General features: G+C 54.0%; 1 long non-coding RNA gene across 1 annotated transcript in view; it reads left to right on the top strand.

Moving 5' to 3' along the window:
- LOC122237155 overlaps positions 1 to 11464 on the top strand; it is a 54637-nt gene extending 43173 nt beyond the window's left edge. Inside the window, exon 4 of the long non-coding RNA XR_006215367.1 lies at positions 11060 to 11464. This is a non-coding gene — a long non-coding RNA (uncharacterized LOC122237155). The remainder of the gene's footprint in view (positions 1 to 11059) is intronic.
- Positions 11465 to 12556: the final 1092 nt, after the last annotated feature.

Below are 12556 nucleotides of genomic sequence, written 5' to 3'. Positions count from 1 at the left end.
CGAGGAGATGGGGCCGGGGAGAGGCAGAGACCAGAGGGGCGGGCGCTCGGCGGGCTGTCTTCTTCGCTTCAACCCGTACCGATCGGTCGTGGCAGCTGGGGCTGACGGCACAGGCTCACATGCCAGACTGAAAAGGGAAAAAACCCTGTTCTCTGTTTGCTTTCTCACACGCTGCTCACAGCACTCTGACAGTAGGTGTGTGGGTTTTCCCCCATCAGCAATTCCGCAACACCAGCTGCGACTCTACAACTCAATCCGATTCTGACACTAACCGGAATCGGCACAGACTCCCCAGGCCGCGGGGTCAGCCCCGCGAGGCTGCCTCCCCCTCCCCTGGCGACTTTGACACCAGCTGCCGGTCAGGTGAGCCTGTGCTTCTAGCCCACCAGCGGCTCAGGGGGGGGTCCCACAGCCCCCTCCTCGGGTCCGATAATTTGCTAGAGCCCAAGAAAGCACTTCACTTACTACCGCCGATTGATTACAAAGGATACTTTTCAGGGTATCCGTGAAGAGCCAGATGAAGAGGTTCACGGGGCAAGGTCCGGAAGAGGACAGGGGACTCCGTCCCCGTGGGGTTGGGACATGCCATCCTCCTGGCACCTGGATATGTCCACGAAGCCTGAAGCTTTCTGAATCCCATACTTTCGGGACTTTTTATGGAGTGTTCGTCACACAGTCACGATTCACTCGTTTTCTCGCCCCTGTCCTCTTTCGGGAGGTGGGGGTGGGGGCTAAAATTTCCAAGCTTCTAATCCTGGTCGGCTCTTTCTAGTGACCAGCCCCCGTCCGGGAGCTGACCACCACTAGAACAAAAACTTCCGCTGTCACCCGGGAAATCCCAAGGGATTTAGGAACTCTGGGAACTGGGGTCAGAGACCAAACAGCCCAACAGAAGATGCTCCTGGCATCCCTATTTACACGGGTTTTAGGAGCTCTGGCTCGGGAACCAGGGCGGAGACTGATACATATATTTTGTAGCATTTCACACACGCCTCCCTAAGTGCTCTGCAAACATCTCATGTCCTCTCTCTTCAGAAATGGGAGTGAGAGTGGAAAGCAGCAGGCTAAGAAGCAGCGGAGGACCCAGTTATTTCTAAGTTACTGGGGGGTCTTGGGCAACTTAGGGCAAAGATAACAACGCCAGTGACCGTGGCCCCGTCCTTGAGCGCTTCGTGTGTGCCCGAGGCTGGGCTAAGCCCTTTTCACGTCTCGTCTCCTTTCATCCGCACACGGTGAATGGTAGGAGCTCCAGAGAGAGGTAAACGGAGGTGAAATCCTGCCACCTACGAGCTGGCGACCTTGAGCATGTCGCTTAACCTTTGGGGGCGTATAAAATAGCCAGTATTTATTCATCTCGCCAACCTGAAAACCGGGCAGGGCTCGGTGAGAACAGCCCTTCTCTGCTCTATGTGGTGTCAGCTGGGGAGGCTCACGAGAAACGTGGCATCTGGAACCCCTGAAGGCTCGCTGGCTCGCAGCGGCTACGAATGCCAGTGAAAATGCCAGCAGAAGCTGATGCTGAAGCCGGCCGTCGGCTCAGACACGGGGGGCTCCCGGGAAGCGCTCTCTCTGGCCGATCTCTTTTCAGGGCGTGTCTAGTGTGGTGGCTTTAGGGTGGCCGGGTTTCTTTACATGGCGGCCCAGGGCTTCAAAGGCACGTGTCCCAAAAGAAACCTACAGAAAATCTGTGTCCTCAGAAGTATTTTCTGCCCCTGCTGGTTGATCACTCTCATTCCTCCCCTTCCTCCTGCCTCTCGGCATCCTCACCCTGCTTAGGCATCGACCTCTTTCTGACGCAGCCATGAGACTCCAGAGAGGCTGACCCCATCTCCAGACCCGGGAGTAAACTCGGTCTAACCCAGGGGATGGCGAACATATTCTATAAGGGCCCGAGATTAAATATTTAAGGCTTTGCAAGCCACACAGTGTTCGGTTTGGTTTTGTTACATTTATTTTTGAGAGAGAGAGACAGAGCACAAGTGGGGGAGGGGCAGAGAGAGAAGGAGACACCCAGAATCCGCAGCAGGTTCCAGGCTCTGAGCTGTCCGCACAGATCCCGACACGGGGCTCGAACCCACGAACCACGAGATCGTGACCTGAGCCGAAGTCGGACGCTCAACCGACTGAGCCACCCAGGCGCCCCCAAGCCACAGTGTTTGTCGTAACTAATCAACTCTGCTGTGGTGGCCAGAAAGCAACCGAAAAATGATACATGAACAAGTGAGCGTGGTTGTGTTCCAGTAAAACTTTATTAACAAACCCAAGCAGTGGGCCAGACTTGCCCACCCCTGGCCTAAGCCAGTCATGATCATCTAACCCCCAACCAGTGATTGGTTCGGAAACCCAATCTGAAACCCACCAGCACCGAGCGTAGCCCTGGTGGGAGTCGCTGGGCAATCAGTCACGTGCCTGATGAAGAAGGACTGGGAGGTACTTTATTGTCAGAGCAGGGCTCTTGGAGGAGGTGACGTTGCACCCGGCACCTCAAGGCTGCACAGGCCGTCACAGAGGAGCTGTGGACAGGGAACGGCGGGTGCAAAACTGGAAAGGCTTTGTTCGAGGAAAGAGGCCTGGGGCAGGGTGAGCGAGCAGCAGAGAAAGGAGGCGGAGGGGGGCCGGTGGGGGTCAGCTGCCAGTAGGGAGAATGTGCTATGGTGTAGGTAGGATGGGGACCCATTCGAGAACCCGCCGGAGGGTTTTGATGAGTTCTCTGGTGACCTAGACCTAGAGAAACATCCAGCAAGTTTCACGGCCAGTGTCATGGCCGGGCGGTAATTGTCACATATCAGACCCGCTTTGCTGTGCGAAGCAGATACGTTGCGAGTCAGAAAGATAAACATGACGTGAGGATCCGCGTCATGGCTGGGCACCGAGGCCTCGTGCTCAGATCAGCCCCACATCTGGCACTTCTGTCCTCTAAAAATTCCCAATTTATCTTCGAACGGGTATTTGGTAAGTGGAGTCCGATGGGATGGGGGCGGAGGCGGAATGTGTGAGAGCCAAGGCGACCTCGGCTGTTCCCAGGATCCGGAATCTGAGACGCCCACCACCATGGGAGTTCATCGAGACTCAGGGGATGTCCAAGGGATGCGTGTTAGACTCACGGCCGGCCGAGTGGTAACTGGGGGGTGGGGGGAGGGGCACTGACAGCCCTGAGAGGCCAGGCTTTCTGTCAGAACCAGAACCTGCTTGGAATGTAGAAAAAAAGGCAAATGCGGAAAGAGACCCGACCAACCAAGGAACCCTGTCTTACCCATGGAACTTCTGTTTTGGTCAGTCATTGATCCTGGAAACGAGCCTTGGAAGGAAAGGAAGGATTGCGCAACCCGTGATTCCTTCTCCTTTCTGCCCATCCTCTCTCTGCGGCGAGCAGAAGGCAGAGGGGGGCCGGTAGAATGTTCGCGTGTCCAGAAGAGAAGTTTCTGTGTGGTGTTTCCCCTGCACTGGCAAGGATGGAACGTGTGTGTGTGTGTGTGTGTGTGTGCATGAGCGACAAAATACAAGTCATGTAATCCGGGTGATTCTGCTGGCGGGCTCAATGCCCTTCTCTTTGAATTTAGAATTGGAGTTTTGCAATATACAGCCGGGCAACAAAATTCCATGCTAATCATTCTAAGTTTTTTCTGCACGGAGAACAATAGCAAATAGCAAAGAAACACCCATGACAAGTCAAGAAAGGAAAATACTTTCTATTTCAGTACCTTGGGTATCTTTATTGGCACTTTTCTTCCTGCTTTTTGAACAAGGGCCCTGCATTTTCATTTTGTCCCTGACCCTGTGGCTTGTGCAGCGACCCCGAGATCTGTGTAGAAAGGACAAAGGGAAGAAGTGAGCAAGGGCCTCGAGTAGTGTATGGTGAGCAGCACTGGGCTGGGGGCCCAGTGCTTGCCTCCCCCAACCCAAATTTGCAGAGAGGAAGAAGCGAGGAGACTCGTTTGCATTCAGTTCAGTTAATCGAGTGGCCGGGCAGGCATCAGCAGTACCTTAGACTTTATCACAATATTTTCTTTGGCTCCTGGGTTCACCTTGAAGGTGAAGTTCGGTGAGGGGAACGGCTGCCGTGAGCTCACTCCCTCGGGTCCTGTTAGAGGCTTGTGAGCACAGAGTAAGCTCGTTCTTCTGCTCTGAAAAACAATCAGGCCCTTTCCCTCTTTTATTTATTTTTTCGTTTTAAGTCCAATTTAGAAAGGGCCGGGGGCCGTGACTCAGTCCTTCCTCCTCGTGTCCCTTGGAGAGGCTGAGGACGGAGCGTGGGGCCCAGTAACCTCCAGGAGCGATATTTACGACCCGCTGGGAGGTGGAAGGCACACACCACTGGTCTTCCTGTCGCAGCAGCTGGGGGGCCGTGGCATGGGGGGGGCAGGGGAGTGGACCCTGCCACTGGATGGCCCGGGTGTGGCCCGGCACCCTCCCCTTGCTGTCACCAGCCCAGTTTCTCTGAAAGGCTCTTCTGCTTCTGGGGCTGGTGGGAGTGGAGAGCCAGGGGGACGGGTGGCCGGTGGCCTTTCCCAGGGTCTGAGTGAGAGGTAGTCTCAGCAGTATGTTTGGGCACCTTCTGTGGTCCCCAACCTGAGGACCGGATGGGAAGAAGCATGTGCCTTGGGCCCTCAGCGATCAGGAGGGAAGGAACAGAGAGAGGGGACACTGCCTGCCCAGATGGTGGGATGAGGTCACCCTCGGGTGGGGGCTGGGGGTACGGTGGTTTGTGGAATGTGCTCGCTGGGCCATTCCAAAGCTGTCTCTAGCATGCAAGCAGCACTGGGCAGCGTAGGAAGGAGCTGGGCTTTGCTTCATGGGGGGGGCGAGCTCACAGTCTCGGATGCATGCCACTCACATGGCCAGTGCAAGGAGAGCACAAGAGAGATGCCCAGTGCACGTGAGTTCTACTTGTAATCGGCGTGCCCCAGAATCTAAAACTCCCCAATTTTTAAATGTCACCCAAGTTGATGCTCTCCTTTTTCTTTGATAACAGCTCCTCTTAATTCTTGTCAGGCCCGTGGCCGTCCCAAATACGATTCACCTCCAGCAGCTGCTACGTGTGGCCAAATGACCAAGTTCAGGCCAATGGGCCATTAGCAGAAGTGATGTGGGCTTTGGAAGAACTGCAAGGCCTTGACCCCCCAGAGGAAGGGCACACCCTTCCCTGCCCTTCTGCTGCTGGCTGAATGCAGACCCAGACGACATGATGGTGAGCCACCGTGGCCACTCTGGAGGGTAGCACTCTGGAAAGGAAATGGAACAAGAAGGAGGGAGCCTGAGTCCCCAGCCCCATGGAGCGTTCATAGCCACCTGCTCGTCGTCAAACAATTCTGGGAGAGAGAGAAAGAGAAAATTCTCTCTTCCTTAAGCTGCTATTATTTGGGGTCTCCAGGTCAGCAGCTGAACCTGTACCCTAACTAATTCCTTTGGCAACTATCTCAAGTTTTAAAACCACCGTGTGGGCTGACAACCTGGTGTGCCAAAGAGGACACATCCCAGGCTCGGCACAACTTGTGGGACCACTAGTTTGCAACCTCTGCCTTAGATTTGGAAACCTAAACCTGGGGAATAAGACAGGAAAGAAATGAGTTTTGTTAGAACCAAAGTAGAAGGGTGGTAATAATTAAAAGCCCAAGAATTATTATGAGCTGTCTGTGCCAAGACTGCACTCAGTCCTTTTCCTGCATTATCTAGTTGAATCCTCAAACAATCCTATAAGGTAGGTTCTTTTACAGACGAGGGTCCGAGGGTTTATGACAGTACACGTGGACCAACACCCACTGTACATGTGGTCAGTGAGAGCCTTCGGGCCAGCAGGAAGCCCCAGAGACCGTGGACATGATGCATTCTAGTCACACACCCACCGTGGCAGAGCCGCGACTGTGGCTGGGACAGAGAGGGGAGGGGCCCTTCCCCTCCACAGACGACCAGGCAGTGGTAGCCTTGGGCCTCAGGAGAGGTGCCCCTGCAGCAGAGAAGCAAAGAGAGCAAACGTGGGAGAGAACGAGGGATTCCGTCACTCACGGCTGAGTGTCGGAACTCCCTCCGACCCCTTCGGAAGTGGCCTGGACGGGAGAGGTGCCTAGAGGGTCCTGAGAGGGTGTTGAGATAGGGTGTGGACCCCCCCCCCCCCGCCCTCAGGCTTGGCTGTGGTTTCCTGAGCCTGGCTGCCCTTGGGAGGACCCTCGCCCCAGGTCCCCGCCAGCACCCTGACTCATGCTTGTGTCGTCACAGGAGAACTGTTCCTCCAGACAAAGGGAGGAGGCCCGTGGTGTGCTTATGGGCAGCCACAAATGAGGGGTCTCTGAGCCTCCGAACTGCAGCAGAGCAAAGGCTATTTTAAACCAGAAGAGAGAGGTTTAGGGGATGAGCAGGATATCCTGACAAGTTGGAAAAAAATAAGGCATTACTTCCCAGGTTGGCGGGCAGGGCACGGGTTTCGAGCCACGTTTCTGACCCTTCTTGACGTTTCGGTGGGATGATGGCAGACGAGCACCGGGCTCTGCCACTTAACTGGCTGTGTGACCTCGGACGGCTTACGTCACCTCTCTGAATCTCCGCGTCTTCTGTAAGATGGGCGTGATGGGAGGGTTGTGAAGATTGAGTGGAGTCATTCGCCCTACGCGTCTGCGTGATGAGGGCCGGATGAAACGCTCCACGAATGGCGCCTCTTACGTTCTCCTGGACGGCGTCTCTCACTAGTGTATTAGTTTCTTCTTGCTGCGGTAACGAATAACCACACACGCAATGGCTTAAAACGGCACCGATTCAGTATCTTACGGTTCTGGAGTTCAGAAATTCTAAAGTCAAGGTGTCAGAAAGACCGAGTTCCTCCTACATGTTCCCAGAGGGACTCCATTCCCTTGCTTTGTCCAGCTTCCAGAAGCTGCGTTCTTGGGTTGTGGCTCCCTCCTCCATCTTCAAAGCCGGCAGCATCTTGAAATCTCGGTCTCTGACCTCTGCCGCTGTCACCGCATCTCCTCCTCTGACTCTGACCCTCTGGTCGCCCCCTTTCTGCGGACCCTTGAGATGACACTGGGCTGCCCCAGGTCACTCAGGGGAATTTTCCATCGCAAAATCCTGCATCACATCCCTGAAGCCCCTTTTGCCATCTCAGGCTTACATCCTATTCATAGTTTCCGGGGATTCGAATGTGGACATCTCGGGGACTACTACTCTGTCCACAACTGGTGATGGTGATTTTTTTTTTTTTTAATGGGACTGAGAAGGTATCTTTAAGGTGGCTGTTTGGACTGAACATTTGCAGCAAAGGCCCAACAGCAGTGGCTAAAACAACATGAATCTGTTGCCAGAACTAAGGAGGGGTCCATTACCTCGGGTCCTCACCCTCTCCGCGCTGATGCTTCACCATCCTCGGGGGTGTTCTGGAAAATTCTCCACCACATCTGCAGCCTAGCCAATGGGAAGGAGCGAAGGGGAGAGTCCACCCCTCTTTTCCCTCTACGAGCACACCCAAAAGTTGAATCCTTCACTTCCGCCACAATTCCATCGTCTGGGACCTGGCCCCCCAGGCACAGGCAGTTGCAACAGAAGGTTGAGAAGGGTGGCTGTTTTAGGTGGCCAGTTGTCCAGTAAAAGTAGGAGTTCTGATACTAAAAGGGAGGGAGGGAATCAACAGTAGGGGACAGATAGCAATCTCTGCTACAGGGCTGAGAGAGGAGAGAAAATTGAGGTCTCTGTCATGGGCATGGGGCTGGTGGAAACACTAAGCAGCGCCCCCAGGGGGAAGGATGTGGAAACACCCCTCGTACACACGGTTGGTAGCCTACCCAGCATCTGATTTCCTTCTTCCTTTTTTTTTTTTTTTAAGTTTTACACTTTTGTTTAATGCTTACTTATTTATTTTGAGAGAGAGAGAGAGGAGGTGAGCGTGAGCAGGGGAGGGGCAGAGAGAGAATCCCAAGCAGGCTCTGCCCTGTCAGTGCAGAGCCCAAAACGGGGCTCAATCCCGCGAACTGTGAGATCATGACTGGAGTGGGAGTCAAAAGTCGGACGCTTCACCGACTGAGCCACCCAGATGACCCTCGTTCTTTGTTCCTAAGAGGAGCCCTGGTTTGTTCAAGATCGCAAAGTACTTGGCTAAAAAGTTTGATCTCCCAGGCTCCCTTGAGACCACGAATGTGCACAGGAATCTGTTGGGGATTTCTGGAGTGGCTTTCAGTTTCCTGATATAAATGCCCTTCCTTCCGGCTTCCTTGGTCTTCCTTTTCCTACCAGAAGCTCAAGGTGTGACAGCCATCCATCTGGCAAACACGAAAAGTGGGCATCTCGATCAGTATCACTGAGCCACCCTGACATCTGCCGACTGCCTGCCCTCAGGCCTCCTTCTGCTGGAGAAAAACGAACTCCTGTTCGTTTAATCCTCTTTGCTCTGACAAGCTGGAATCTCCTTTGCCTGCCTGTTGGCTTTCTGCCCTTGTACCTTAGAGGGAGGCTTGAGGGAGGTCGTGCCCTGCCCACGTAGGCACAGCCCATGGCTTGTCCCACCCTTCCCAGGAGAGACCCACTGGGAAAGGAAACCAATTGGGGCTGCAGAGGAAAACCAGGCCTCTTACGGACATTAACCAACTTGATCCTTTATCTGTAAATGGAAACCAACATTCAGGGGAATCTCAAGGCACGTGGGGAAAACAAGTATCACAAAAGGGAAGGATCACAGTGGATGAACGGAATACTTCACTCTGAGCAAGCGGAGATAATTCAGGGAAGGGGAGAACAAAGATTTCATTCTAGTTTGTGTCTTTAAGAGGATTTGAGAGACGTTTGCCTCAACAGGAGTAGGTTGGTGTGAAAATGGAGTAGTCAGAGGGGAAGAAAATGAGAGGAATCTGATCGTGCTCAAAAATTTCAATGAGCGGGCTGAAAACTAAGATCTAGCCGATGACCAAGTTAGTATCTGGAGTCCAGGATCAAAGAAATGGCCTAGAATGTAAAGGGAGAACACTAGAAGATATGAGAAAAGTTGAGACAGAGGGGATAAATCCAGGATTTCCAACCCCTGTGAAATGGGAATTTCCAAAGAAGGGAGAGAATGGTGGGGAGGAAATAATAAAAGAAACGAGAGGAGTATTTCGCCGCACTCCAGGAAAGACTTAAGGTCTGCAGGTTACGTGTTCCACCAGGTTCCGTTTACAATGCATACCTACCGACATCAGGGGAAGTTTTAAAACTTTAAGAGTAGGGGCGCCTGGGTGGCTCAGTCGGTTGGGCGTCCGACTTCAGCTCAGGTCACGATCTCGTGGTCCGTGAGTTCGGGCCCCGCGTCGGGCTCTGGGCTGACGGCTCGGAGCCTGGAGCCTGTTTCAGATTCTGTGTCTCCCTCTCTCTCTGACCCTCCCCCGTTCATGCTCTGTCTCTCCCTGTCTCAAAAATAAATAAAAAACGTTAAAAAAAAAAACAAAACTTTAAGAGTAAAGAGGCTACCAACCAAGCTGTGGGAAATAAAGTGTCAAACCACAAAAGACGAAGAATCAGATGAACGCCAGATCTGTCGCCTGCGTGGATGCCAGAAGATGAAGCTAGGCCTACCATGATCCGAGGGCTAAAGATTCTCAATCTAGAGTTCCTTGCATATGGCTAAACAAAATTAAGATATTCTTAGACATTCCAGAATTCAAACGTTTACAATCCTTGTACTCTTTACGAAAACAACTGCTCAAGGATCTATGTCAACCTTCTGAGAGAGAGAGAAAGAAAGAGAGCAAGAGAGAGAGAGAGAGAAAGAGAGAGAAAGGGAGAGGGAGAGAGAGAAAGGGAGAGAGAAAGGGAGAGAGAGAGAAGGGGAGAGAGAAAGGGAGAGAGAGAGAGAGAGAGAGAAAGGGAGAGAGAGAGAGCAAGAGAGAGAGAGAGGGAGAGAGAACATTCCGAGCAGACTCCGCGCTGTCAGTCCAGAGCCGGATGCGCGGCTCGATCTCACAACCCATGAGATCGTGACCTGAGCGGAAACCAAGAATCAGACGCTTAACCGATTGAGCCACCCAGATGCCCCGATTCCCTCACCTTTCAATGGGAGGAATCATTCACTGCCATCTAACGCTGGTAGATCAAGAAGTAGAAGCAAACGGAGCGTTCAAGGTAAACTTTACCATCAGAAAACCTAGAAAAGCCAAACCAAGAACTATGAGCCCTGGGGAAGGGGCTGGCGAGTCCTCTGGTAGAACGAGACGCCGTGTTACACTTTTCTCCCCCTTGATCGTAACATCCTGAGATACTAACGTCTTCATGTTCGCGCCTAATACTTTCATTATTGAAAAGAAGTGTTATCACGTGTACATGTGCATCTGTTACTGCTATCATTCAAGAAATCACTTCCATTTTCAAAAAACCTACTGCTCTAAGGGCGGTGGGCCGTCTTGACCGTCCTGATTGGAAGTCACACATTTTGCAATGACCGTTACGGCGGATCTGGGACCCGCTGCTAGCAGCCAGCTTGGCCTGACCCCTCAGTTCTGTCCAGTCACGCCTCCCTCCCAAATCTGGGGGAACGTCCGTCTGGCGGAGTCCTCTGAGTTCAGAATCTTGGCAGACTCATCATTTCAGTGGGAGCCCCGGGATTCCCCGGGGAAGTGGCTGTTCTCCCCCAGAGGGAGGGGTGTGGGAAGAGGGGCCCAGGGAGAATCGGGAGGAGGGGTCACCGACATTGCAAAGAGAATCACCACTGGGGGCGTCTGGGACTTTGTGAAACCCGGTCTAGCAGAATGGAATCTCCCCAGCTTTGGGGGTCTCTCCATGGTCACTCCTGGGTCTCCCCATCGGCGTGGGTCCCCAGGGCCCCCTTGGGAGCCGCGGCCCCTGCCGCAGGCCCCTCCGAGGGGTCCAGGCCGCCCGGGGTGGCCGTATCCCCGTGGTTCTGGCCGTGAGTCACGGCCCGGTCGGCCGTGCGGTCCCCGCTATCTCGGGGAGCCGGAGATCCCCGTTAATTCCCTCCAGCTGCCTCTCTGCAAGGCTGAGCTCATCTCTTCTGGCGCAGGAGGAAAGCGGAGTTTGTTGTGTCTTTGTTTCATTCAGATGGTTTGGATGATGACTCACTTCATTTCTTCTTTCTTTCTTTTTAAACCAGGGCACCGTCTGGGAGTCGTTTTTGATTAGGAGCTGACCTCAGAAATATGCTCGCATCATTTTGAAAACATCTTCCAGCACCACAGAAACCGACTCAGAATGAGAAAGGACACTGAGTGGACGGGGGCCAGGACTGGGTGTGTGCTCGGGCCCGGGGCCTTCCCGGGGCTCTCGGGGGGCGCGCGGGCCCGAAGGGAAGTGGGGGTGCATCCCGGTCGTGCCCCCGGAAGCGTATTGGCCTGGCCCGGCTGGGAGCGATGATGACGATTGTCATTGCCGGCATCACACAGGACACCGGCCAGTATTAGTGACTAAAATCACGGGCCACGTGGTTTGGGTGGGAGGGGCGTGGGTGACCGCACTTGGTACTCACACCTCCGATCAGGGGGATCTTCTGGAAGCTCCAGGTCTGAGTGGCATTGTCGGGCATGGCTCGGGAGCCGGGCAGGTCAAGGGGGAAGGTCAGTGCGCTTGATCCACTTGGTCAGAATGGTTATGTGGATGGAGTCAGGAGCACGGAGCCACGAGGCAGAAAATGTGAACCCAGGGTGGGTGTGGCAGAGGGAGGTCACAGGCCAAGAGCAGGGCCTAAGTGGGGTCAGAGGCAGTGTTGACAGGAGGGAAGCGGGAGGCGGGCCCGTTGGGTGCACGAGGGTGGGGGGCAGCAGAGAGGGGTGGTTGACCAAGGGCGAGGGTCTCTGCTTTCATTTCTTGCCATGCCTCTGCTCTATGGTTCTTGATTTCCCAGGAGTTCACAGCCTAGGGGAGACCCGGGGGGGTAGAAATCGACTCCAAGTGGGGGGGGGGTTAAGGAAAGCTCCCGGTGGGAGGCAGCTTTGGAGTCACAGGGTGGAAGGGAAGGACCCGTGCGGGAGCCAAGAGAGCACCTGTGCACCTGTGGGGGAGGGCGCTGCTCCATTGGCAGGGGTTGGAGCGGAGGGAAAGGGAATTCTAGAAAATCCGAAGCCTAGGTCAGAACAGACAGTGACGGTCTAATGAGAGTAGCAACGAGGATGCTGGAGGGAGGCCTGGCATCTCAATCTCCGGGTGAACAGCAGGTGCCTGGAAGGCAGAGGGAGCAGCTTCTGGAATGGCGCCTCCTGGTGCCCATTTTGGGGAGCTTTTGTGCGGGATGTTTGCCAAGTGATAAACCATCCGGGGTGGGTCAGTGTGTTAGCTTCCCAGGGCTACGCCGTAACAAAGTGCCACAAACTGAGTGGCTCGAAACAACAATCTGTGTTTTATGAAACAAAATTTAGGGGCGTCTGGGGGGCTCAGTCGGTTACGCGTCCGACTTCGGCTCAGGTCGTGATCTCACGGTTTGCGAGTTCGAGCCCCGCGTCGGGCTCTGTGTGGACGGCTCAGAGCCTGGAGCCTGCTTCGGATTCTGGGTCCCCCCCTCTCTCTGCCCCTCCCACGTTCATGGTCTGTCTCTCTCCGTCTCTCAATAATAATTTAACGTTAAAAACAATTTTTTTTTTTTTTAAACAAAATTTAC

This window comes from Panthera tigris, chromosome A3, assembly GCF_018350195.1.
Source record: "Panthera tigris isolate Pti1 chromosome A3, P.tigris_Pti1_mat1.1, whole genome shotgun sequence".
Lineage (NCBI taxonomy): Eukaryota > Metazoa > Chordata > Mammalia > Carnivora > Felidae > Panthera > Panthera tigris.
The sequence above is the reverse complement of the archived record's forward strand: the minus strand, read 5'-3'. Positions and strand labels throughout refer to the sequence as shown.